This window comes from Danio rerio, chromosome 3 (assembly GCF_052040795.2).
Source record: "Danio rerio strain M-AB ecotype USA chromosome 3, GRCz13ab, whole genome shotgun sequence".
Taxonomy (NCBI): Eukaryota; Metazoa; Chordata; class Actinopteri; order Cypriniformes; family Danionidae; genus Danio; species Danio rerio.
The window spans coordinates 23355001-23378203 of record NC_141023.1 but is presented as its reverse complement, the minus strand read 5'-3'; the positions used below and the strand labels follow the sequence as shown (position 1 = coordinate 23378203).

The 23203-nt window shown below is 33.7% G+C and overlaps 2 long non-coding RNA genes across 20 annotated transcripts in view; one reads left to right on the top strand and one right to left on the bottom strand.

Annotated features, from left to right (window-relative positions):
* The window catches only part of LOC137490576 (uncharacterized), a 33030-nt gene extending 32228 nt beyond the window's left edge, over positions 1-802 (bottom strand). The window contains exon 1 of the long non-coding RNA XR_015480753.1: positions 556-802. This is a non-coding gene — a long non-coding RNA (uncharacterized LOC137490576). The remainder of the gene's footprint in view (positions 1-555) is intronic.
* The window catches only part of LOC147845619 (uncharacterized), a 388114-nt gene that overhangs the window by 114647 nt on the left and 250264 nt on the right, over positions 1-23203 (top strand). The window lies entirely within an intron of this gene.

The window sequence follows — 23203 nt, the reverse complement described above, 5'->3', positions numbered from 1 at the left end:
ACTTCCACTTTAGGTGTGATTTGAATGTTTTTCTTTATTATTTTCATACATTTAAATCTTTATGAAACCACATAGGTTTTGAATTGGTCTAAGAGGACAAACACAAAAATACAGACACATTTTTGTGCTTGAAAAAGATGTTTAGGTGATTTTAAAATATGTAATTTACTTTTTTTAAGAATATTGTTAATCTACTTCTAACAATGTTAATTAATAAAATATACATATAATGTTACACTTATAATAATGCCATATAATAATAATGCCAATGCTTGAAGTAATTTTAAGTGAGTTTAACACATTTTGGGGGGACACAAACTTAAATAATGTAACTTTAAATGAGAGAGGATAAGCAAAGATTATGTGTCAAGAAACAAACTACACATTACCTCCTGCTCATGAATGATCCCCTTCTATAACAGAATTATCATCGTATTGAATAAACAGACCTCACCAATTATACAGTATAGCTGCGTCAGCCTGCGACTGAGGTGATTTTAAGTTGTTAATGTCCGTTTGACGGCGAGCTGTAGAGGGATGACCGACTACACTTACCAAACAACAAAAGCACTTTGCTTCTCCGCTGAAACGCGACCTCGGGAACGAGTACAAGGTGATCGATTTATGCGCTCTTCTCTTTTTTTTCAGCCGCAATCAGAACAGAACGGGATGGCGCGCGCATCAGACCCGAGACGTGCGGAAAGTTTTCAAGCAGTCGCTCGACGCTCGCGGGTGTTGTTCAATTTCCCGGTAGGGAGAGGGAAAAATCCTTGACATCAAGTCCCTTCATCTGCGGTCTCTCAGCGCCCCTCTCAAGCCCCCTCCTCGCGGAAATCACGACTTCAAGTGTGCCTGGCCTTCGGTTCTCTTTTTCTGTTCTGCTGGACACTATAAAATAAAGAATGTTTGGGACATTCGCTTGTCCTCGTGCTTTTTTATATATATTTTTCTTTGTTAAAAACAATATTTTAAAATGATAAAAAATTATTGCATTGATGCCTATGGCTAAATAGTGATAATTATTTATAAGACTTAAGCTACTTGTTACCTGCACTGTTCAAAGTGTTTATTTACACTGATTTTATTTTTTTTCTAGCATGAAAATCAGCTGGAAGTTTTTTTGTTATAGTTGGCTTTATATTCATGAACGTTTCTGATAAACGTTTTTCCTTGATGACACTAACAACAATGAAATCTGTAGATTTAATAATTAATGCATTAAATAAATTACTTCTTAAACAGTGTTGTTAAAGTTAGCAAATACTGTGGCAGTTTGATCTAAACGGAACGTGCATTTTCACAGAAAAGTCGAAATGTCGACTACAAAAATGTCGAGAAGGGTCTTCTCTGTTTTATGGTTTTCCTGTCATTTGACAAAAAAATGGATCTTTGCATTGTTACGCTATATGACTAATTTAGCTGAGGAAACGTTTATTAAATAGGCCTGCAATATTTTACAATTAATTATTCCGCTGCTTTTAAAAAAAATGATAGATTATGATTGACTTGTGACAACACTTTTTTTTTACAACATTTTAAATTTGTTTTTAAACACTATTCTTTTTATTTATTCTTTATTAATTTATTCTTTAATTAATGATCGATTTTTTTTATTTTATTTTAAACAAAGTAGCCTAAGCAGGTTTTTATGCACATCATCCAATAATTATTCTTTACTGTTATGCTTAACACATAATGGATGATAGTTTTTTATGATATATATATATATATATATATATATATATATATATATATATATATATATATATATATATATATATATATATATATATATATATATATACATACAAAACCACATACGTGCATTTTTACAGCTTTTAAATTTTGATTTGATTATAACAGAACCGATCCAGACTTTGAATTAAGACACGAAATAAATTCTTCGACGTTTCCTTAATTATTGGCGTCTCGTGTGACTTTGAAACAACATAAAAAACAATACTGATATAAGTATTTTAAATGAACGTGCACTGCAGTTTGGAGAATGACAAGTGTAAATTCTAGTCTCATTTCCACAAAAAAAAAAAAAAAATCCCGTGCTGTAAGTGCTTTGTCTGACAATAATTGAACGTTATGCGCTCTCGATCACCGTTTGGGCAATAATTAGCCAGTCTTTTAGTTTTATGAGACACACGTTTAAAGATAATTCCCACTATAAAGTAGACTGATCGTTTTTTTCCTATCGTTTTTGCTCTTCTGTTATGCTTGATATTTCAGTCGGATTTGTGTTAAATAGTGAGGGTAAATACTTAAAATGATATCTCTCCTGTGTGATAACTTAATCGAGAAGTATCTGTGATTGATAAGCAATTACATAAAGACTTCCGAAATAAAGTCTTAGCTTCACGTTAGGCCTGTAGATCTGACTACGCCGTGTGAATCGGTCTTAATTAAAGATTGTAAAATTATGACGTAATTCTGCACTTTGGTGTCACTAACACGGGCTTTCAAACGGTGATAATGCTTTTTGTTGCATTGAAACCTTTTGTGGCTTGCGTGCTCTTGAACGGATTGATCATTTAAAAACTTTTTATTTAATACCTTTCACCCTTTAAACCACATAAATATTACACAATATGCTTGTAAATAAACTGCATAAAGCAAATGCATGATTTAATCTATTCGATTAGACTATTTACATTCACTAAGCTGCTGGCTATGGCGCTGTTATCCATAAAAAAAACGATGCAAATGTTTTTTTTTTTCAATAATTCGTCTAAGCATTATCCATTACGCCATGTTAATAATCTATAAATTTGCAACAGCTGGACGCGTATGGACTTAAAATAAAACTTCAAAAAATTTCCTCGACTTCAAGGCCTGTTCTTACAGTAGTGTAAACCGCACAAAAATTAATAAGACACCGATTTAAGAGGGAAAGTTTTGTCGTCTTCGTTGACTAATTTATTATGAAGGTGAGAAGATGTCGCGTGGAATTGAGTGATCAAACACAGGCCTACTATAATTCAGAAACTTATTTATAACGTCGTCTATCAACAGCCGAAAAGATCCGGACGCGTGACATTTGTCGGAAACAATAAATCAGCATCGTGTCTTTTTGATAATTAGGGAATATCAAAAAAGAAGAGCTAAGAGAAGTCTGTCACTTTTGATGAATTGACATTCCACATTTCTGAGGGCTGAAATATTTATGAGTCTCTAATGAACCCGAAGGGTAAAATATGTTTTGGAGTGTCTCATGGCTGAGCGTCAACTTTGCCTCAAACAACGTTGCGTATTATAACAAGTGCAATTTTAAAACGTCTTCTTCGTTCTTCTGGAGATGGGAAATAATTAATTTCATCGATCTGTGGTTGATTTGTTGGCTAAGAGGTTGTCTGCAGAAGGCTGCAATCTCAAACCTCAGAGGGTTTGTTGGAGAACGGAATGGACAGCAGGTGGCGCAGTTGAGAGAAAGCGGAGCAGTATTAGTATGGGAGGACAGTAGCTCCGAAACAGCACATTGGATGCCGTCTTTCCCTTGGGAAATGGCACTTGTGAGATTCTAAAAACTGCAGAATTCGACCAGATTTTTAAAAAGCAATAGACAGCTAATAATTGAGATGTTTTCTTTTCTTTATTTGTTTTTTTTCTTTTTTTTTTCGTTCAGCTGAAGTTGAAAATTCTGAAAATATATATAACATTTTGAAACGTCTCTTTTTACTTGATGTCAGTACACTTTGTTATATATTTTCGAATCTAAAATTCCCCTATTTGCAGAGCCTATTGTTTTTAGATTGAATCTGTCCACGTTTAGGGGAAAAACATTGGCTATACACTTCCCCTCCTTCCTTGAATTTAAATAATGCGGGTTTTGGGATGTAAATTAATTTTAATAAATCGGAACGTGAGGTTTATGGGGTTACGTAAATGATCATGATTAATGTTAAGGTTAGTAGTAGTATAAGGCTCATAATAACAACAACAACCACAATAATAATAATAATAATAATAATAAATAATATAACGATATTATTATTGTTATTTTACTATTGGCTTTTTATTATTAGACAAAGGGCTATATTACTTGCCACTATCTTTACAGTTAATTACATATTTTGTAGCCTACATGTTGTAACAATTTTAATTTCTTTTATAAGTATTTTATTTACATTTTCTAAATTCCAGTTTAATGTTTCTGTGATCATATTTTATTTGGAAGTTAGATTATTTGTTATTTTTAAATAGTCTAATTTAAGTGACCTTAAACTAATTTATTTTAAAATTATTTGGATTATAACGATGGTAATGTTATATTGCTGTGTAACATTTATTGAAGGGATGTAGCCCTATTATTATTGTTATTATTATTATTATTATTAATAATAATATTATTACTATATGCTTTAGGCATATACAGTGCTGCTCAGCATATACAAGTACACCCCCTACAAATCTATCTTTTAAAATTATATTTTAATAGGAAGCAATACAATGTTATATTTGTGCATACATTAGATTAGTCAGTACTGAAGCCAAATCTGGGGCTTATCTAATAAAATAACTCAAGATAACGATCAAATCCAAATTTGTGTTATAAAAAAATATTAAATACAAATAAAAAAAGAGGAAAAAATTAAGAGAAGTAAAAAAAAATTAATTAAAAACTTGTAAAAATTGTCTGGGGACTAAAATATTATTTGAATAAATATATCTGTTTAATAAATCTGTTTTGTTGAAATGCACCAAAATACATTGCCTATATTCACTGAGAAATTGAGAAACATAGTAATTTTCAATAAAATGCTGTTAATTTCTTCATGATTATACAAATTTGTTGTCCCGCAAACTAGAATTATTTTATTTTTCTGTATTACACGTGCAAAATGACACGTAGCTTTCCAGCGCGTTTGCGAGGAAGTAAATGTACATATTTTAGCCTGTGATTGCTGACTCCAATATATTTTAGATGGTAATTTAGAGTATAGTAACGATCAGTAATCTCCATTGTTACATTGTTGTAGATAATCTTTTCTAAATGCAGTATAATATGCTGAAAAACTATACATTGTCGACCCGTCTTCGCAATATTTAACCAAAATATATGCAACTGAAGGCTACTAAGTGGACTCAAAACGTAGGCCTGTGAGTTAATAATTTACATGTTTGTTTCCTGCACGAAAACTTTTCCGATATAGGGGAGATTAGCTTCCTTTCTCACTCAAATGTAAAATGTAAACATGACAACACCGACAACAAATGAGCGCAAGTTAAATTCACACCAACCTGTAATTCCGCTCGCGCTTGAACAGCAGGGGGCTCATTCTCTGACAGTAAGCACCTCAAACTTTCTCCGCGCTGTGCTGTTTAAATCTATTAGCATCGTGCTGCAGTCTTTCCTATCTGTCTCAAGCTAATGATGATGATGTTTTTGGGCATGTGCAAATTAGCGCAGTCGTTATGTTTATTCAATCTGCTGTCCGAATTTAGCGCTAGCTGGTCTCAAAATTAGCTGCTTAAAATGAGGCAGAAAAAGGGCATTATGGGATTGAGTGTCACTACAATGGATGTTTTGCCCAAAATGCACCAACATGTGGAGTCTGGGTTTCTGCTTGTAGGCTGAGCACACAGAGGGATTTAACTTCCTTTGCTGTTGTGTGTTTGAGGATTCAGCTCTGTTGGGTTTCTTCATCCACAACGTGACTGGCTCCTGTGTGTCTGGTTTGGAGGGCGTGTGTTTGCTGCTCGCATGTATATAAAGGTGTGCATCTCTGAGCTGGAGAGAGTTTGTGTGCTGAAAATCCCTTTGTTTTCTATATGTTGCCATAACAGAGTGGGAACACAACAGGTTTGTGTACTGGAATAACAGACCACCTGCAGAGGAGTGTGTGGGAGCACTTTATATAATCATCCACACAACACACGTAGGCTGATGGTGACGAGAGTGTCCTATAATGCTTGTGCACGCACCACCTGACAGATATGTATTGGAGCAGGAGAAAGCGAGAGGTAAACAACAATTAGTGAATGTGTGGTGTGGAAATTTCCCTCCGTTTCTCTAAAGACCAAAAAGTGTCATCGTCGGCGTGCACCGAACATTAGAAATGACAAAGCTATTGCTCCTTATAGACCAGAACAATAAAAGATCTTTGTTTTTACAGTCTAAAACACACACACACACACACACACACACACACACACTCTCTCTCTCTCACACACACACACACACACACACACACACACACACACACACACACACACACACACACACACACACACACATTATGACTCACTCAGTGCTTGTAGAAATATCAGCTCAGCAAGCAGTTATGGGACAAACTGAGTTACAATCTTTAATTTCAGGTCTTTATTGCGTTTGTTTTTTGTGGTACACTGTAAAAACACTCAAATTATGGTAAAATGTTGCTTCATTTGCCAGATTTTCATCCTTAATATGGTTTGTTCATCTTAGATTGAACTTTAATCTGTTTTGTATCTTTATAATGACAATCACCAAAAGCACTTTTAAATTATCTGCTAAATTAATAAAAAATTAATGAAATTAAATGTCACAGATTTATTTGTGTTTTTCCCATCTAGCCCATGGAAACTCACAACGAACCATACCATGTATCATTTACTGTAGCATTTTTACAGTCATTATCTCTTAAAATGTTCTTTTTAATATTGATTTTGATTGTCTTAAGTGTAATTGTGATTTCTAGATTACATCTACGAATTAAAGTTATAGTTAATCTCAAGTACAGCAGCTTTTCCAGATGCTGATCTAGATGCTAAATACAGAAAGTTTACTGCTTGTAATCTATTGTACATGACTGATTAATAAAACCTGTAAGAGACAGATATTTCAGTGTAAAACTATCAAATGTAAAGTGTCGTGGAGTTTTTAATTGATGTTTTTACTTTTTGTATTCTACTATGAAAATCCCTTTGTCTTTTTGAAAACAAGTGCTTACAACTTGCAGTATGATTTATTTTCTTAACACAACTAAATAGATTAGCAGTATACTTCCGCAGCATTTATTATTTTTAGTTAACATTTATTTTAGCATTATAGTTATATCCAAAATTATTATTTTTTAAACTCTAATCAATTATAAACATTAATGTCAAAGCCTAATAAATGCTGTAAAAGATCTTTTGTTTTTACTTTTATTTTACTTTATGTGATTACACTATGCCGAATATAGTTTTTTTCCCCATTTAGTAAGGCAACTTATAGTACCATTAACCAGTTAAGCTTTTACTGTATTTTCACTGCTAAATTTACTAGCACTATTGGATTAATTTTTGGAATTTTTCAGTTGTTTTTTCACAAATATGTGAGCACACACACCGTTAACAATCTTTGTAAATTACACAGTATTTAACTGTAGTATGAACTGTATTTGGTGTATGACAGATATGCAGGATGTTTCTGTATTTTAAAGTTGCACTGTAAAAATGACTGTGTACTATACTGTAAAGATAAATAACACTTAAATTCATAGTTAAAGTCAGACTTTTTAGCCTAGAATACATTTTTTAAAACAGATTTCGAAACATAATAGTTTTAACTCATTTCTAATAACTGATTTATTTGATCTTTGCCATGATGACAGTAAATAATATTTGACTAGATATTTTTCAAGACATTTCTTTAAAGCTTAAAGTGACATTTAAAGGCTTAACTAGGTTAATTAGGTTAACTAGGCAGGTTAGGGTAATTAGGCAAGTTATTGTATAACGATGGTTTGTTCACACAATCGAAAAAAATGTAGCTTAAAGGGGCTAATAATTTTGACCTTAAATGATTTTAAAAAAATGTAAAGCTGTGTTTATTCTATCCGAAATAAAACAAATAAGATGTTCTCCAGAAGAAAAAATATTATCAGACATACTGTGGAAATTTCTTTGTTAAGCATCATTTGGGAAATATTTGAAAAAGAAAAGAACATTTAAAGGGGGGCTAATAATTATGACGTCAACTGTTATACATCAAGATAAAAAGTATTTTAAACATAAATGCAGTATTTTAGCTGTAAACAATTTACAGTAAGTTACTGGTGAACTGCTGCTAGAGAGTTACTGTAGATTCTACAAGACATTATTAACTGTGTTAACTAATTAATAATTGAGGTGTTATTCAGGTACACTTAAAGCAGATTAACACAGCTCTATGAAGTGAAATCTCCACATGCTTTGCACGACGAGTCTGATTTGTGGTCTGTCATCTGCGCCCACAGAGAGAGAGAGCGACTTCAGTTCAAAGGTCGGTCTCATTTTTTAGCCATCAGGGCTGGACGGGGGTCAGATTATGTGTGGCTGGGGGTGTTAAGGACAGTGGGGGTCTTCTGCTATGTGCCAGTCTGGAAGAGAAGACCACGCTTTGTGCATTGATACCAGTTTAGGATGCGGGTTGCATGTTGTGTTCATTCATTCATGGGGATTCAGGCTCTGCCATTGTACAGGGCGAGGCAGAGGGGGGCTGAAGGGCACCGTGGGATTTGCCACCCACATTCCCTAGTTTTCTTTCTGTAAGAACACTAAAAATAGCCTCTAGCTCTGTGTGTGAGTGTGTGAGTGAAAAGGAAATGGTCATCTGGTAAGTTGGAATGTAGGGCGAGCTGGACCGACTGGTTCGACTGTGAGTGTGTTTTGTATTTGACCGCCGTTTGACCTTCCCTGAGTGCCCCCTCACCTCCCCTTCACCCCAAACTCCCATCCTTCACCTCCGCTCCCCTCCAGTCTGTCCCTCCTTCCCCAGCAGACTGATGGCCAGTGGGCCTCTGACATTCTTCTGCTGAACACACACACACACACACACACACACACACACACACTCACGGAGAACCTCTGACCCCTCCTTAACCCAGCCGTGACCTCGCTTGGAATGTTACAGGAGTTTTGACACACATAGCCGTAAACAAACACACAGCTCTTTGTGTCTTGATAAATAAAAGAGAGAGATTAGAGTTGTTGGCTGAGTTTCAAACCTTTCAACGATCAGAAATACATGAAGTATAGACTTGTAAAAGCATGTCAAGTTGCAGGTTTTCCTTTTGTAGTGCAAGTTTACGTAGAGTTCCTACACGGGTTTATATGAAATAAATTAATTTAGCTAATCATTTATCTTTCTCAGCTGTACCGTCTTACTTTACTTGCAGATTTATTAGCAACATTTTGACCTCAGAATTGTGACTTTTTATTTGATTCAATATTAGTAGTTTGCAGTTTTTTGTGTGTGTGATTTGTATTTTCACATTAGTTGCAATAATTTTGCACAATTGTTTTTTTTCTCACAGAATTTCTGCTATTGTTATTACTTATTGCAGTTTTTTCTTGCAATGTTAGATTTTCTTTTCTGCCATGAATTTTTAAAGTCTCAATGAAAACTAAAGTTGTTGTTTTTTTGTTCATAAGGCTATTTTTGAGCTAATGCAACAACAACAAAAAAATGCATTTAAAAGTTGAAAGTGCTAAAAGAAATTACTTCCACCATGCTGTAATGATTTTGACATCACTTCATCTTCTCATACAGTCTTCTGAGCTCTGATCACGTGCTCTCTCGTATCTGAAGCGTCCTGTACTATAAAACACATTAATCACTTATTCACATGGAATGGCAACACAAGTGGATTTACCTAAACATTTGCAATCTTTTGCAGATTTATTTACGTAATAAAATAATTTTCCTGTAATTGTGATTGTGTCTTTTGAAGTTGCTATTATTCCTTGTAACTGTATTACAGTCTCAATTATGCCATTTATGCAGCACTAAAATATGTCTTGTATATTTATACTACCCTGACAAGCACCCAAAAACATATACTTGTACATGTATTTATCAATCTGGAGTGATTTACAAAAATTACACGTCAAAACAAGGTTCCACCCTTCTGAATTTTTAACTCTGCTGCAACTGTACTACTCATTATTTTTTTAACTTGATATCTTTCAATTGAGATTTTCTCTTGTTTGAAACTTTTTTTACACTGACATCACAAACTTGATTTTATATCCTTCATTTGCAATTCTATCTCTTTTATTTGAGTAATTTTAAATGTTTGAATTTGTCATATAGCTGTATTTAGTTTATGAATGTTTATTTATGTTTGTAATATTTATTTATTGCATGTATATATTAATCTAAATTAGACCAATCAAATCTTTGTCAACTTTTAGTAGGCACGTTTATGCTATTGGATCCAAAATTGGATTGAGTACCTCAGAGCAGAGAGCTGAAAATAAATACTAATGGTGTAAGTAGAGGAAAGTGAAGAAAAAGACAACTATAATAAGAATTAGAATATCTGTATATCAGAATCAGTCTGTCAGAATTAGGATCAGTATATCTGCTTGATTTTCAGTAATGTAGGGTGTTTTGAAGTCTAAACTCTTGCAGATTAATTTACATTACATTATTCCTGGAGTTTTCCACTTTTTTGTAGTTGCCACTATTTATTGTAATTGTCTTAAAACCTCAGCTGGGGCATTATTTCCCCTTAATATGAAGCTCTAAATATGTTTTGTGTCTTTGTACTGCAATGAAAGCCACCCACAAAACATATACTTGTGATTTTATAAATCATTCATTCATTCATTTTACTTCAGCATAGTCCCTTTATTCTTCAGGGGTCACCACAGTGGAACATGAACATATTTTACACAGCGGATGCCCTTCCAGTACTGGGAAGCATCCATACTGGGTAGCATCCATACACACTCATTCACACTCGTACACTATGGCCAATTTAGTTTATTCAATTCACCCATAGCACATGTCTTTTGGACTGTGGAGGAAACCGGAGCACCCAGAGGAAACTCGAACACAGGGAGAACATGCAAACTCCACACGGAAATGCCAACTGACCCAGGCGGAACTCGATCTAGCGACCTTCTTGCTGTGAGGTGAAAGTGATAACCACTGATCCACCATTTGATTGACCCTTTTGTAAGTCATTCAGGTTAAATTATTAAATGTATACATGTATGCATCAAATCAAGGTTCATTAAAAGTAAATGCAAATATATAGCACACTAAAACATCAGTTTGCTTTCATGGAGCGAGGAAATACTTTTTATTCAACAGTGAAAAATATAAAGAGTGTCTGTATATTTTTCAATATTTATAATGTTTTAAAGTATAATTTTTTGCACATTGAGATAGTTATTTAAATTATATTTATTACAAATATTTCTAAAAAAAATTAAGATCATTAATAAAATGTATATATAAAATGTATAAAAGAAGCTAATAAAAATAGCTTTTACTAATATTATAACATAAGATATAGAATTGTTGCAATGTTTAACATTATTTTGTATTGCATATAGTCCTACTTTATATGGATGGCTGCCATGCAGAACAATTTGTAACTGTTTCTTGTTATTATGTTTATTTTTCGGGCTCACTGTTGACAATTTTTATAACTTTTTATTTATATTTAATTGAGGCTTCTAATAGCTATTGTTTATCATGTTTTCCATGCACTGTTTTTTGTTGTTGTGGCTGTATCTCACACCTTATAGTTTCAAATCTGTCTGTTTGTCTGTTCATCTTGTGGAAACAGGTGTCACGTTCAGGTTGCAAGTTTTACATAATTTATTTGCATGAATTATATTAAATGTGAATAATTTATTCATTCACTTTCTTTTCGGCTTAATCCATTTATTAATCAGGGGTCGCCACAGCGGAATGAACCGCCAACTTATCCAGCACGTGTTATTAAGCAGCAGATGCCCTTCCAGCCACAACCCCACACTGGGATGAAACATTAGTTTTTGAAATTAAATTTAAACTGAACATTTTTTTATGAATGTTACCTGAAACTTCTTCTTGCCTGACTTTCACAGCCTCTCACATGTCGATTGGAGGATATCAAATCAAAACTGAACACCTTTTGTGTATGTTTGTGTCTTCTGTGCATGTTAGCCCTAAAACCAACCAGCCTGACTTTCAGCATCTCACATGTCCGCTGAGGATGAGAAATAACTCCTGCAATCAAAGTGTTTGTGGCCCAGCTGAAGTTGTTAGATGTTCAGGAGTAGTTTAAGGCTGAATGTAGTCCAGTGTTCTCCACTGAGCAGCCTGAAGCAATTGAAGCTCAAGGTTAATGCTGAGCGGTTGATGGCTGGAGTGGGTTGATGGCTGGTGGCAGCGGTTGCGGGATGTGCAGAGTGCACTTTCAGCCTGCTGTTTGTGCTGGACGTATTGATGGCGTGTGGCTAAAAGGAGGAATTTAACATTGTGGTCGCAGACACCGCTGTGAACACATGGACAGAATGAGCCCAATATCCCCCCCACACACACACACAATCACAACACTTACTGTAGCCACCTTTTCCCCAGTTGACTTGAGTGTTTCATGAATGGGTTGTACAGAGGTGATTGTAGGATTATTTAAATGGGGCGGCATGGGGAGGACTTCAAATGTTATGGGAAAAGACATTTATATATATTTATGTATAGCTATATTCTTATTTGAGACAAAATCATTTGAATGCGAAGCTGTTCTTGGACACCCATATGCAAATGATATATAGCCAAATATGAACATATAATATACATGAAATTATGACATAAAAGAAATATATTGAACATATTTGTAATACACATGGTTAAAATCTATGAAAATTTACATTTTTTTGCATTTTGTTTTTGACATACAAGTTGCATATATGACATTTTATATATTTAAAATCCAAACATGTACTTGTATGTCATGAAAGTTGCTTTTATTTATTTATACTGAGTTTTGTAGGCATTGCAAATAAAAGCCAAAAAAAAAAAAAAAGACTTTAGCATTTGCCATATTACTGCACACTACAACAAGTCCTATGTTAAAGTCTGATTGAACAAAAGTTGAAATCACCTTTTTCCCCTTAATATTAGGACATCTACTCAATATCTTCTGATTTCTGAAATTCGGAAAAAAGGAAGGTGGTGCTTGATTTCGTCCCTTGGCAACTAATTCAGGGGATCTATGGGGTCTTAATGTCTTAAATCTCAAATGCTAAATTGTAGGCCTTAAAGTCTTAAATCTACTGAAATGTTGTGTTGTAGGTCTTAAATCTAAAAAAAAAAAAAAAAAAGTTCTTAATTTTTCTAAAAAATGTACTTTACACTAACAAGTTCTCATCTGTTTACTGCCGAGGATACTGGCCTGATCCATATTTTATATTTTAGTCTAAAGTAATTGACAGCTATGCTTCGTTCTATTCTTGGTAAAGGTTATAGGATTTGTAAATGGATATATTTGAAAATTAATAACAAAAATTAAAACTAAATTATTATTGTTCTATTATAAAATGTATTAAATTGTGATAATTTTTTATAGGGCAAGTGAAAATATTTTCTGACTGGGTTATTCGAAAAAAAAAAAAATCCTTGATATTTAGCCCTGTATACAGTAAGTCTACAGTTTCATTCATAATGGTCTAAAAGTCTTAAATTTAACTTTGTAAAACCTGCAGAAACCCTGTGATTGGATTGTTGGAAGATGAGTGATGCTAATAAAATGGAGGAATAAAGAATTAATGAATGAAATCAGGGAAGAAATGAGTCGCACCCTGATAGTCATGCCCTAAAGCCATTCCATATGACCAGAATTGAAGAAAAGTCACTTCAAGGTGGGAGGTAAGGTTATGGTTTATGATTAAGGGTTATAATTGCAAATGAATTCTTACAAAATATTGAAGTGCACAGATACATATTTTATAACAAGCAGTACTGTAAAATAAGAAGAGTACATTTTGATTTCATGACTATTATAAGAGTCCTGGTGCATTACAGCTGAATAATTAGAAGCACAAATCGTAACCTAAACATTAATTAGCATAATTTAATATTTATAGACCTATAATCACACTGAACTGAGCTAAACTGAACTGAACTTAAACACTAAAAACTGAACTTTCCTGATCCCGTTAGTATGACCATTTATGTGAAGCTGCTTTGACACAATCTACATTGTAAAAGCGCTATACAAATAAAATAAAAGCTATAATTATAAATCATATATTATGATTTAATCCAATGGGATTGATTTGTAAATATACAGTAATTTAATGAGGAAGAAAGAAAGTGTGTTTAAGCAGTGCTATTTGTGAGATATTAAATGCACCTAAACTACTACCACACATATACTTTGATCAGTCTGTAAAAAAAGCGCAACAGCAACTTATACTCACCTTATATGATACAATATTATATGGCAAAATTATTTGGCACAATACGACAGGATATTGTACAGCATAAATGTTTCATGAGAAAATGTTAACAGATCAGTTAAAGGTTTCATGTACTCACCAATACTGATGCCATAACTTTATTTTTTTGGAACTGGTGAAACTTAGTAGTACTGGAATCAGACGAACCCTGTTATCGGTAAGACTTATTAAATATAACAATGTTACTAGTTTACCCTATAGGATAGTGCATTAAATTAAGAAGGTGCTCTATTACTAATAATCATATTAATTTAATGTGTTCTAGTCTAGAATGAACCATGTTTCCCATGTCACCATATTTTGTTCCTTCAGAATATTATCTTTGTTTCCTGTAGTACAGTACAGTAACATGCATCGCATTAATACTATTATTTTTGTGTGAATACTTTAAGTTTATGCAGCTATAAATCTACTGCTAAAAGTAATTTGTTAATTCTAGCAAGTTTCCTTTTAATATTAAATGGATGTACTGTAAAGAGAATTAGCCACCTCCTTGTACAAAGCTTTTTAAAAACACTTCACGATTGTTTACAGTTTAAAGGAAGTTGCTCTCATAATTCACGCAAAGCATCATGGGGCGTCGGGAAAAGGTGGATACACTAGAGCCTGAGCATGAACTAAACAAGCACAGCGACGCACACGGAGATGAAGAGCTTGGCTAACGCACGCACATACACAGGCCACCTCTAAATGAAAATAAATGAAAAATAAATGGGTGTGAGGGCTTCCTAATCTGAACTAGGATGGAGGAGGAACGGATACAGGCGTCTGCGGCGGAGGGTCACTGCTCCACCGCTAGTGTTTATACAGTGCAGATGTGTCAGGGGAAACAGCGGACCATCGGCCATAACTCAGCCGTACTGTCTCGCTCTTTCTAGTGGTGTTAGGCTACTGGCTCAACTGCATTATGGGAGACTAAACATGCCCTCCAGTTGTTTTAAACTTAGCAATTACTAAAAAGTGAGTTAGTAGGTCAGTCTGGGCACGTTCAGACATACATATCTGCTTATGAGTTTACATTGGCCAATCTGTCAGCTGCTTGTCAGTTTTACAACGTATGAGCATCGTAAAAATGGCATCTTGTTTATTTAGTGCTTCCACGTGGAAGTTATTTGACATTAAAGATATATATTCTCTACATTACAGCATCTGAATTATGGTATTGAAACAAGTGTTTGCATACAGTACACAAATAATCAAATTATATTAATAGTTATTGAAAATAGGATTAAAAGATGCAAAAGTATCTTATTAAATGTCTATCTATTATATTTACAAAAGTTATATTTACTATGCAATATGTAATGCAACTTTAGTAACTGTAAATTATAAGCTATACAATACTTTTTCTTCAGTAAATAGTATGTAATTAATAACATGATGAATTGATTTTGTAAAATTATTATGTTTGATTATCTTAAGACATTTTCAAGAATGTTAAAAGCCAAGGGAAAAAAAGAATTTCAGTGTACATTATCGGTCAAAAGTTTGGGGTCTGTAGGATTTTTAAAAATTATTTTTTTTAAATAAGCTTCTCCTGCTCACCAAGGCTGCATTTATTTAATCAAAAATACAGTACAACTTGTGAAATTGTGAAATGTTATTGCACTATAAAATAACTGTTCAAAAGTAGTTTAGAATTTATTTCAATCATTTATTCCAGTGATTTTAATGATGAATTTTCAGCTTTATTACTCCAGTCTTCAGTCACATGATCCTTCAGAAATCACTCTAATATTAACTATTATTATTATTATTATTAATATTATTATTATTATTATTAATGGTAATAGTAATAAATGCAATAATGACTGGAGTAACACATTTATATAAAACTAGATACAATGTGAAAACAGTTATTAAAAAGTTTAACAAATATTTAACAATATATTTATATTTGATAAATGCCGCCTTGATGAACAATCATTTTCTTTAGTAAAAATAAAATAAAATCTTTTGATTGGGACTACATACATTACAGCATATGAATTATGTTATTGAAAGTATTGTCTGTATACAGTGCACAAACACTAATAATGAATGCAGAAAATATGGTAATAATGATTGGAAACGGGAATAAAAACCACATAAATCTGCAATATTTACAAAAGTTATATTTACTACGTAATATGTAATGAAACTTTTGTTACTGTAAATTATAAACTGTACAATCTGTAAATAGTATGTAATTAATAACATACTGAGTTATTTTTGTAAAGTTAATATGTTAGAACATATTTTCAAGAATGTTAAAAGCTAAACAAAAATAAATTTTATTCCAATGAACACTAAGGGTCAAAAGTTTGGGGTCTGTAGGATTTTTAAATGTTTTAAAACAAGCTTCTCCTGCTGACCAAGGCTGCATTTATTTAATCAAATATACAGTACCAATTGTAAAATTGTGAAATCTTATTGCACTAATAAAATAACTGTTCAAAAGTAGTTTAAAATTTATATTAATCATTTATTCCAGTGATTTTAGTGATTAATTTTCAGCTTCATTAATCCAGTCTTTCAAAAATCACTTTTTTAATTATTATTTTTACTAATGGTAATAGTAATAAAAACAATAATGACTGGAGTAATTAATTTGAAAGTAGATTCGATAAGAAAGATGTTACTTAATGTATATAAACATTAAACAATTTATTTATATTTAATAAATGTCATTTTCACAACATCACAACTGACCCCAAATTTTGACGTGTACTGTATATTCTCTTCGTACATTACAGCATATTAATTGTTATTGAAAGTAGTGTCTGCATGCAGTACACAAACACTAATAATGAATGGAGATAATAAGGTAATAAGGATTGAAAATGGGAATTAAAAACTACATAAATGTCTATCTGCAATATTTACAAACGTTATATTTACTATATTTAATTTGTAATGCAACTTGTGTAGTTACTGTAAATTATAAACTGTACAATAATTCTTGTTCACTAGTATTTTTATTAATACCATAATGATTTGTTATTGTAAATTTATTTGATTGTATTAGGACATATTTTCAAGAATGTTAAAAGCCCAGCAACAAAAGGTTCTTGACTTCTAATTTGTGTACAAATAAATGCAGAAATAAAACTATTCAATATAAAATTGTGTTTCACTGTATAAGGGAGGTTCCAAAACTTATAACAGCATTTCTACAATAGTAGAAGTGTCTTGAAACCACTGCTTGTTCTGCAGTGGACCATAGGGTCAGGGGTCGGGTCATGTAGAGGTCAAAGTCAGGCCAGGGAGAGGGCAAACAGAAGACTCCTTACACCTGCTGTGTGCGTCTATGTGTGTGTTCTCATCCATTTTACCAGAGCTTCCACTGCAGTCATATTTATACATCCAACATTTCATCAGATACTTTCATTCACTTTTCACTTCAAAATGCTCACATCTGTGATTTTAAAAAGAATACTGTTTTCAGTCGGTATTGCCCATACTATGCCCTGAAATTGTGTGTTCTTTTAGTGAAGACTTTGTAAACAAAGTGTAATCTCTAGGACTACATTACGACCACTACTATAACTACTATATCAGTAACAGACCATTATGTTGCTTAGTTAAATGCCCTGTTAATCATTTTGTCACATCCTCCACAATTTCTTTTCAAATTAATTTCTTGCCATACTGGAGATGAAGTTGCCTATTGCTGGTCTTTTTTGCAGAGAAATCTCATGTTTGCATAATTGTGCATTCAAAAATCAATCTCCAAAATGTTTTTAGAAAACATTCGCAGTGATGTTGTTGTAGATTAAATACTGTGAATTAAATTGCTGTGGATAACATATTTCATTAAACATATATTTATATTTAACATGTATAAGTTAAATATTGATAATTTAAACCCCTTTGCCGTAAGCCTCTCTACTTAACCGTCACTTTCTTACATCCGTCACATTGCTAATTCATTCATTCATTCATTTTCCTTTCGGCTTAGTCCCTTTATTAATCAGGATTCGCCACAGTGGAATGAACCGCCAACTTATCCAGCATATGTTTTACGCTGTGAATGCCCTACCAGCCGCAACCCAACACTGGGAAACACACACTCTTGCATTCACACGTATGCATACACAATGGCCAATTTAGCTTATGAAATTCAAATATAGCACATGTCTTCGGACTGTGGGGAAACCAAAACACCCGGAGGAAACCCACGCCAACATGGGGAGAACATGAAAACTTAACACAGAGATGCCAGTTGACCTAGCAGGGGCTCAAACCAGCGACCTTCTTGCTGTGAGGCAATCGTGCTATATACTGCGCCACCGTGTCGCCTCATATAGCAATTTCGTTTTCTTTTTAAAAAAACACTTTTTACACTTGTTTGATGTTATAATTAATTTCATGCCCAATAGTATATCCTACGCTAGTAAAAACTACTGTTTCTGTGTCCAAACCTCTACATATTTGAATTTTGAAATATTTCAATAGCCATTTATGGCCACTGTTCAGTCGAGGCTTCTGCTGGTATCAAATTTTCATGTTGAAATTATTTGCTGAAGCTACTTATCACAATGTAGAGTATTAACACAATAAACACAAGTTGTTGTACAATGCTGTAATATTGCAGCACATTTTTTTGGAAACCCTCCTTCACCACAGCTCCACCTGTGTTCTGTGATCTGCTATGAGACATGGCACGCATGCAAGCACTGTCTCACACATATACAGTTGAAGTCAGAATTATTAGCCCCCTTATGATTTTTTTTTCTTTTTGATGTTTAACACAGCAAGAAATTTTCACAGTATGTCTGATATTTTTTTTTCTTCTGGAGAAAGTCTTTTGTTTTATTTCAGCTAGAATAAACGCAATAAAAAAAAAACATTTTAAGGTCAAAATTATTAGCCCCTTTAAGCTAAATAATTTAGGGGGGCTAATAATACTGACTAGCAAGTCTTGCTACTTGCTCTGCAAAAATAATTAAAGCAGCAGCATAGCAGAACTATGCCGGCAAGACCTAACACATCAACCTTGCCATATACAAATTTATTACTATACTAAATCTCTCAGAGAGTTGACTTGACAGAATTGCAAGAAAAACATAGTTTAAACTGCTGCGTTCCAATCACCAATATTTAAAACATTTTTAAAGATGAGTTAATGAAGATCTAAGATTAGACATTGACATAAATAATATTACATCACATTGTGAACATAAATTAGTACTATTCGCTGTTTGCTTTTGGCATCTTAAAGCCAGAAATTAGCTAGAGAAACAATAATGTGTTATGACAGACTAATGCAGATATTAGCCAAATCTTCTCTTTGCATTTCTGTGTAAGATACAGTACTAGTAGGCCATCCAGGTGAACATACCCTTTAAACATACTATGATTTAGCACATGGTCATTTTTTATTATTTATTTTTTTTAGGTTTTATTTAGGACAGATAGTACATGTGAATTGGGATGCAGCATGTGTGTCCATCCAGCAGATGTCTGTGTGTGTGTGATACTCGCTTCAGGATGGCAAACACCTGTGTTTCCAGCTCGTGTCGTCAACATTGTGCTGGTGAGAATGTCCTCCATATGCTATCAGAGACAGAGAAAGCACATCCTTTTCATTTTTTAGTCTTTCTTCTGGTTTTCCCCTCATCAGTCACTTTCTCCTCTCCATTTGATGGATGCTTCTATCTCACTGAGAGCTTTTCATACTCACTTACATGTGCCTATGTCTAGCGCCGTGAGGTTCTGACAGTGTTTATATTAAATGTGTGTGAAGTTACTTGAGGATCTAAAGCTTTGCCTCTTTCCAATTCTGTCACCCTACACACACACACACACACACGCACACACACACATGCAGTCATCACTCACACACATTGCATTATCACATGTGTGTTATGTTGTGCAGCATCTGGTCAGCAGCTGACAGTGGCGTGTGTGTTAATCTGTGTCCTTAATGTGAACAAAAACTAGATCCGTCCACAACTTCACACACACTGATTTTCACCTTAATCAGTTAACGTTTAGGGAAAAGTTTAGATTTACACACAGAAATAAAAAGAGCATTAATAATCATGTCAGTAAATGTGCAGTTTGAAGCATTTCAGCAAATGTTCAGATCAATTAAAAAGTAAATGACACAAAACAGAAATCATATGTAAGACAGCATCGTGTAGACACGAAACAATGGCATATGCATTAACATGTTGAGTGCAAATAAACATCTGAATCTAATAAACTTACAGACATCAAGCACAAATCTAAAGGAATTTACAAATGTAAAGTGATTGTTTTTGTTTGTATATTATATTAATATAATTCCAATTCATGATTAATCCCATCTATAACACATACTCAGTGGCCACTTTATTAGGTACAGCTTATTAATACCGGGTTGGACCCCTTTTGCTTTCAGAACTGCTTTAACCCTTCGTGGCACAGACTCAAGGCACTGGAAATATTTCTTAGAGATTTTGGTCCATATTGACTTGATAGCATCACACAGTTGCTGCAGATTTGTCAGCTGCACATAATGCCAATTTCCCGTTCCACCACATCCCAAAGGAGCTCTATTGGATTGAGATCTGGTGACTGTGGGGGCCATTTGAGTACAGTGAATTAATGTCATGTTCGAAAAAAGCAGTCTGAGATGGTTTGCGCATTATGACATGGTGCATTTTCCTGCTGGAAGTAGCCATCAGAATTTGGGTACACTGCAGGGATGGACATTGTCAGCAAAAGTATTCAGCTATTCTGTGGTTTTGACACGATGTTTAATTTGTACTAATGGGCTCAAAGTGAGTCAAGAAAATATCCCCCACAACATTACACCAACACCACCTGCCTGAACCATTGATACAAGACAGGATGAATCTTTTATTGTCCAAGTTTGGTGAGTCTGCGAATTGTAGCCTCCGTTTCTTGTTCTTAGCTGACAGGAGTGGCACCCGGTAAGGTTGTCTGCTGCTATAGCCCATCCGCCTCAAGGTTGGATGTGTTGTTCGTTCAGAGATGCTCTTCTGAATACCTCGATTGTAACGAGTGGTTATTTGAGTTACTGTTGCCTCTCTTTCAGCTTAAACCAGTCTGGCCATTCTCCTCTGACCTCTGGCATCAACAAGGCATTTTCGCCCACAGATCTGCCGCTCACTGGATGTTTTCTCTCTTTCGGACCATTTTCTGTAAAAATAGAGATTGTTGTGTGTGAAAATTCCAGTAGATCAGCAGTTTCTGAAGTACTTAGATTAACCCGACTTGCACCAGAACCATGACATGTTCAAAGTCACTTAAATCATCTTTCTTCACCATTCTGATGCTCGATTTGAACTGCAGCAGATCATCTTGACCATGTCTACATGCCTAAATGCATTGAGTTGCTGCCATGTGATTGGCTGATTAGAAAATTGCGTTAACGAGTAGTTGAACAGGTGTACATAATAAAGTGATTTTTTTTTTTAAATATACTATTATATTGCAACAATTTATCATTCAGTCTTCAAATAAATGTAAAAACATGCCCTTTCAGAAATGTTCAGTAGCTGTCACCGGTACAGTTAAAAATGAACTTATTGTCCCTCTTGTAAATTTTTTGCTGTTTTATCTTCAAATATTTCCCAAGTGAGGTTTAACACCAAGAAAAGCAGTTCTTAGTATATTCATGTATTGTTCTTCTCTTTTTTTCTTTAACGGGAAAGAAAAAGCAAAGTACAACCACCAATGTCAATATTATTAGCCCTTTAAATGAGCTCACCCAAAACTGAAACTTTATTCTATTTAGTGGTTCCAAACCATTGAGTTTCTTTTTCTTTTTTTTTCTTTTTTTTGGTGAGCACAAATAAGATATATTGAAGAATGTTGAACACTGTAACCAATGACCTCCAAAGTAGGAAAAAATAGCATGAAAGTCAATAGTTACAAGTTTCCAACATCTTTTAAAATATCAACTTTTTTGTTCGACAGAAGAAAGAAACTTTCTTTTAAGTTTTAAGTGAAGGGCGTGTAAATGAAAGAATTTTCAGCTTTTGGGGAACTATCGCTTTAAGAAATTGATTTTTCAATTACTGAACAAATCACTGTTGTCCAATGACTTGCCTAATTATACGAATTTGCTCAGTCAACCCAAATAACCCCATTAAGCCTTTAAATTGCACTTGAAGCTGAATATCTGACAAAATAACTAAAATATCTTGTCCTTTTTTCAAAATTTGTTAGAAAATACTTTGCAAATAAAGACAATTTTGCAATTTTGTCTTAAACTTAAATGTTTGTTCCTAAAGGGCCCATCATAAAGTAAAAAAGTGTACCCTTTGAAAACATGCTGCTGCTTTAATTTGTGACAACAGTATAGTTTTAGTGTTTGTTTGATGGCATTTTTTTTTAAGACTGAAGACCATTTACTAATTCAAGTAAAATATCTTTTGAGTGATGACTAGGAGAAAATATGGATACGACCAAATTCTTATATACAAAACAAACACATAACCACATTCATATAGCCAAAAAACAAACCCACACACACACAAAATACTCTCATTTAATATGTATAGCACTGTTTATATGCACATACATGGACACGTATACAACCAAAGACACAATTAAGCATCTCATCCATTTCCATTCGGTGTGTTGAGTTCTTTTGTCTCAGTCGTCATCATCATCTCTCTTTACCTCCATCTCTATCATCACTTCAGGCCTAATTATACTGCTGTGATATTAGCAATCTAATGAAGTCACTATTGCTAATGAATGAATGAGCAGCTTAATTCCTCAATTCTCTAAACGCAATTCTCTCCATCTCTCTCTTTCATTATAATCTCTCTCTCTCTTGTCTTTGTGTGTGCGTGTGTGTGTAGCAGGTGGGTCAGAGATTGTTGATAAAGTGTTTCTTTCTCATCTGCCCACGTTTTATTGTGTTCTGTCAACCGGTTTGAGTCTCAGGCACAGAGAAATGATTTCCATCTCTGCTGATAATCATTAAATTCGCATCTTTCTGACAAATTAAACAGATTTGAATTATGGACAAGAGATGAGGGGTTTACTTTTACATTCATCTGTGACT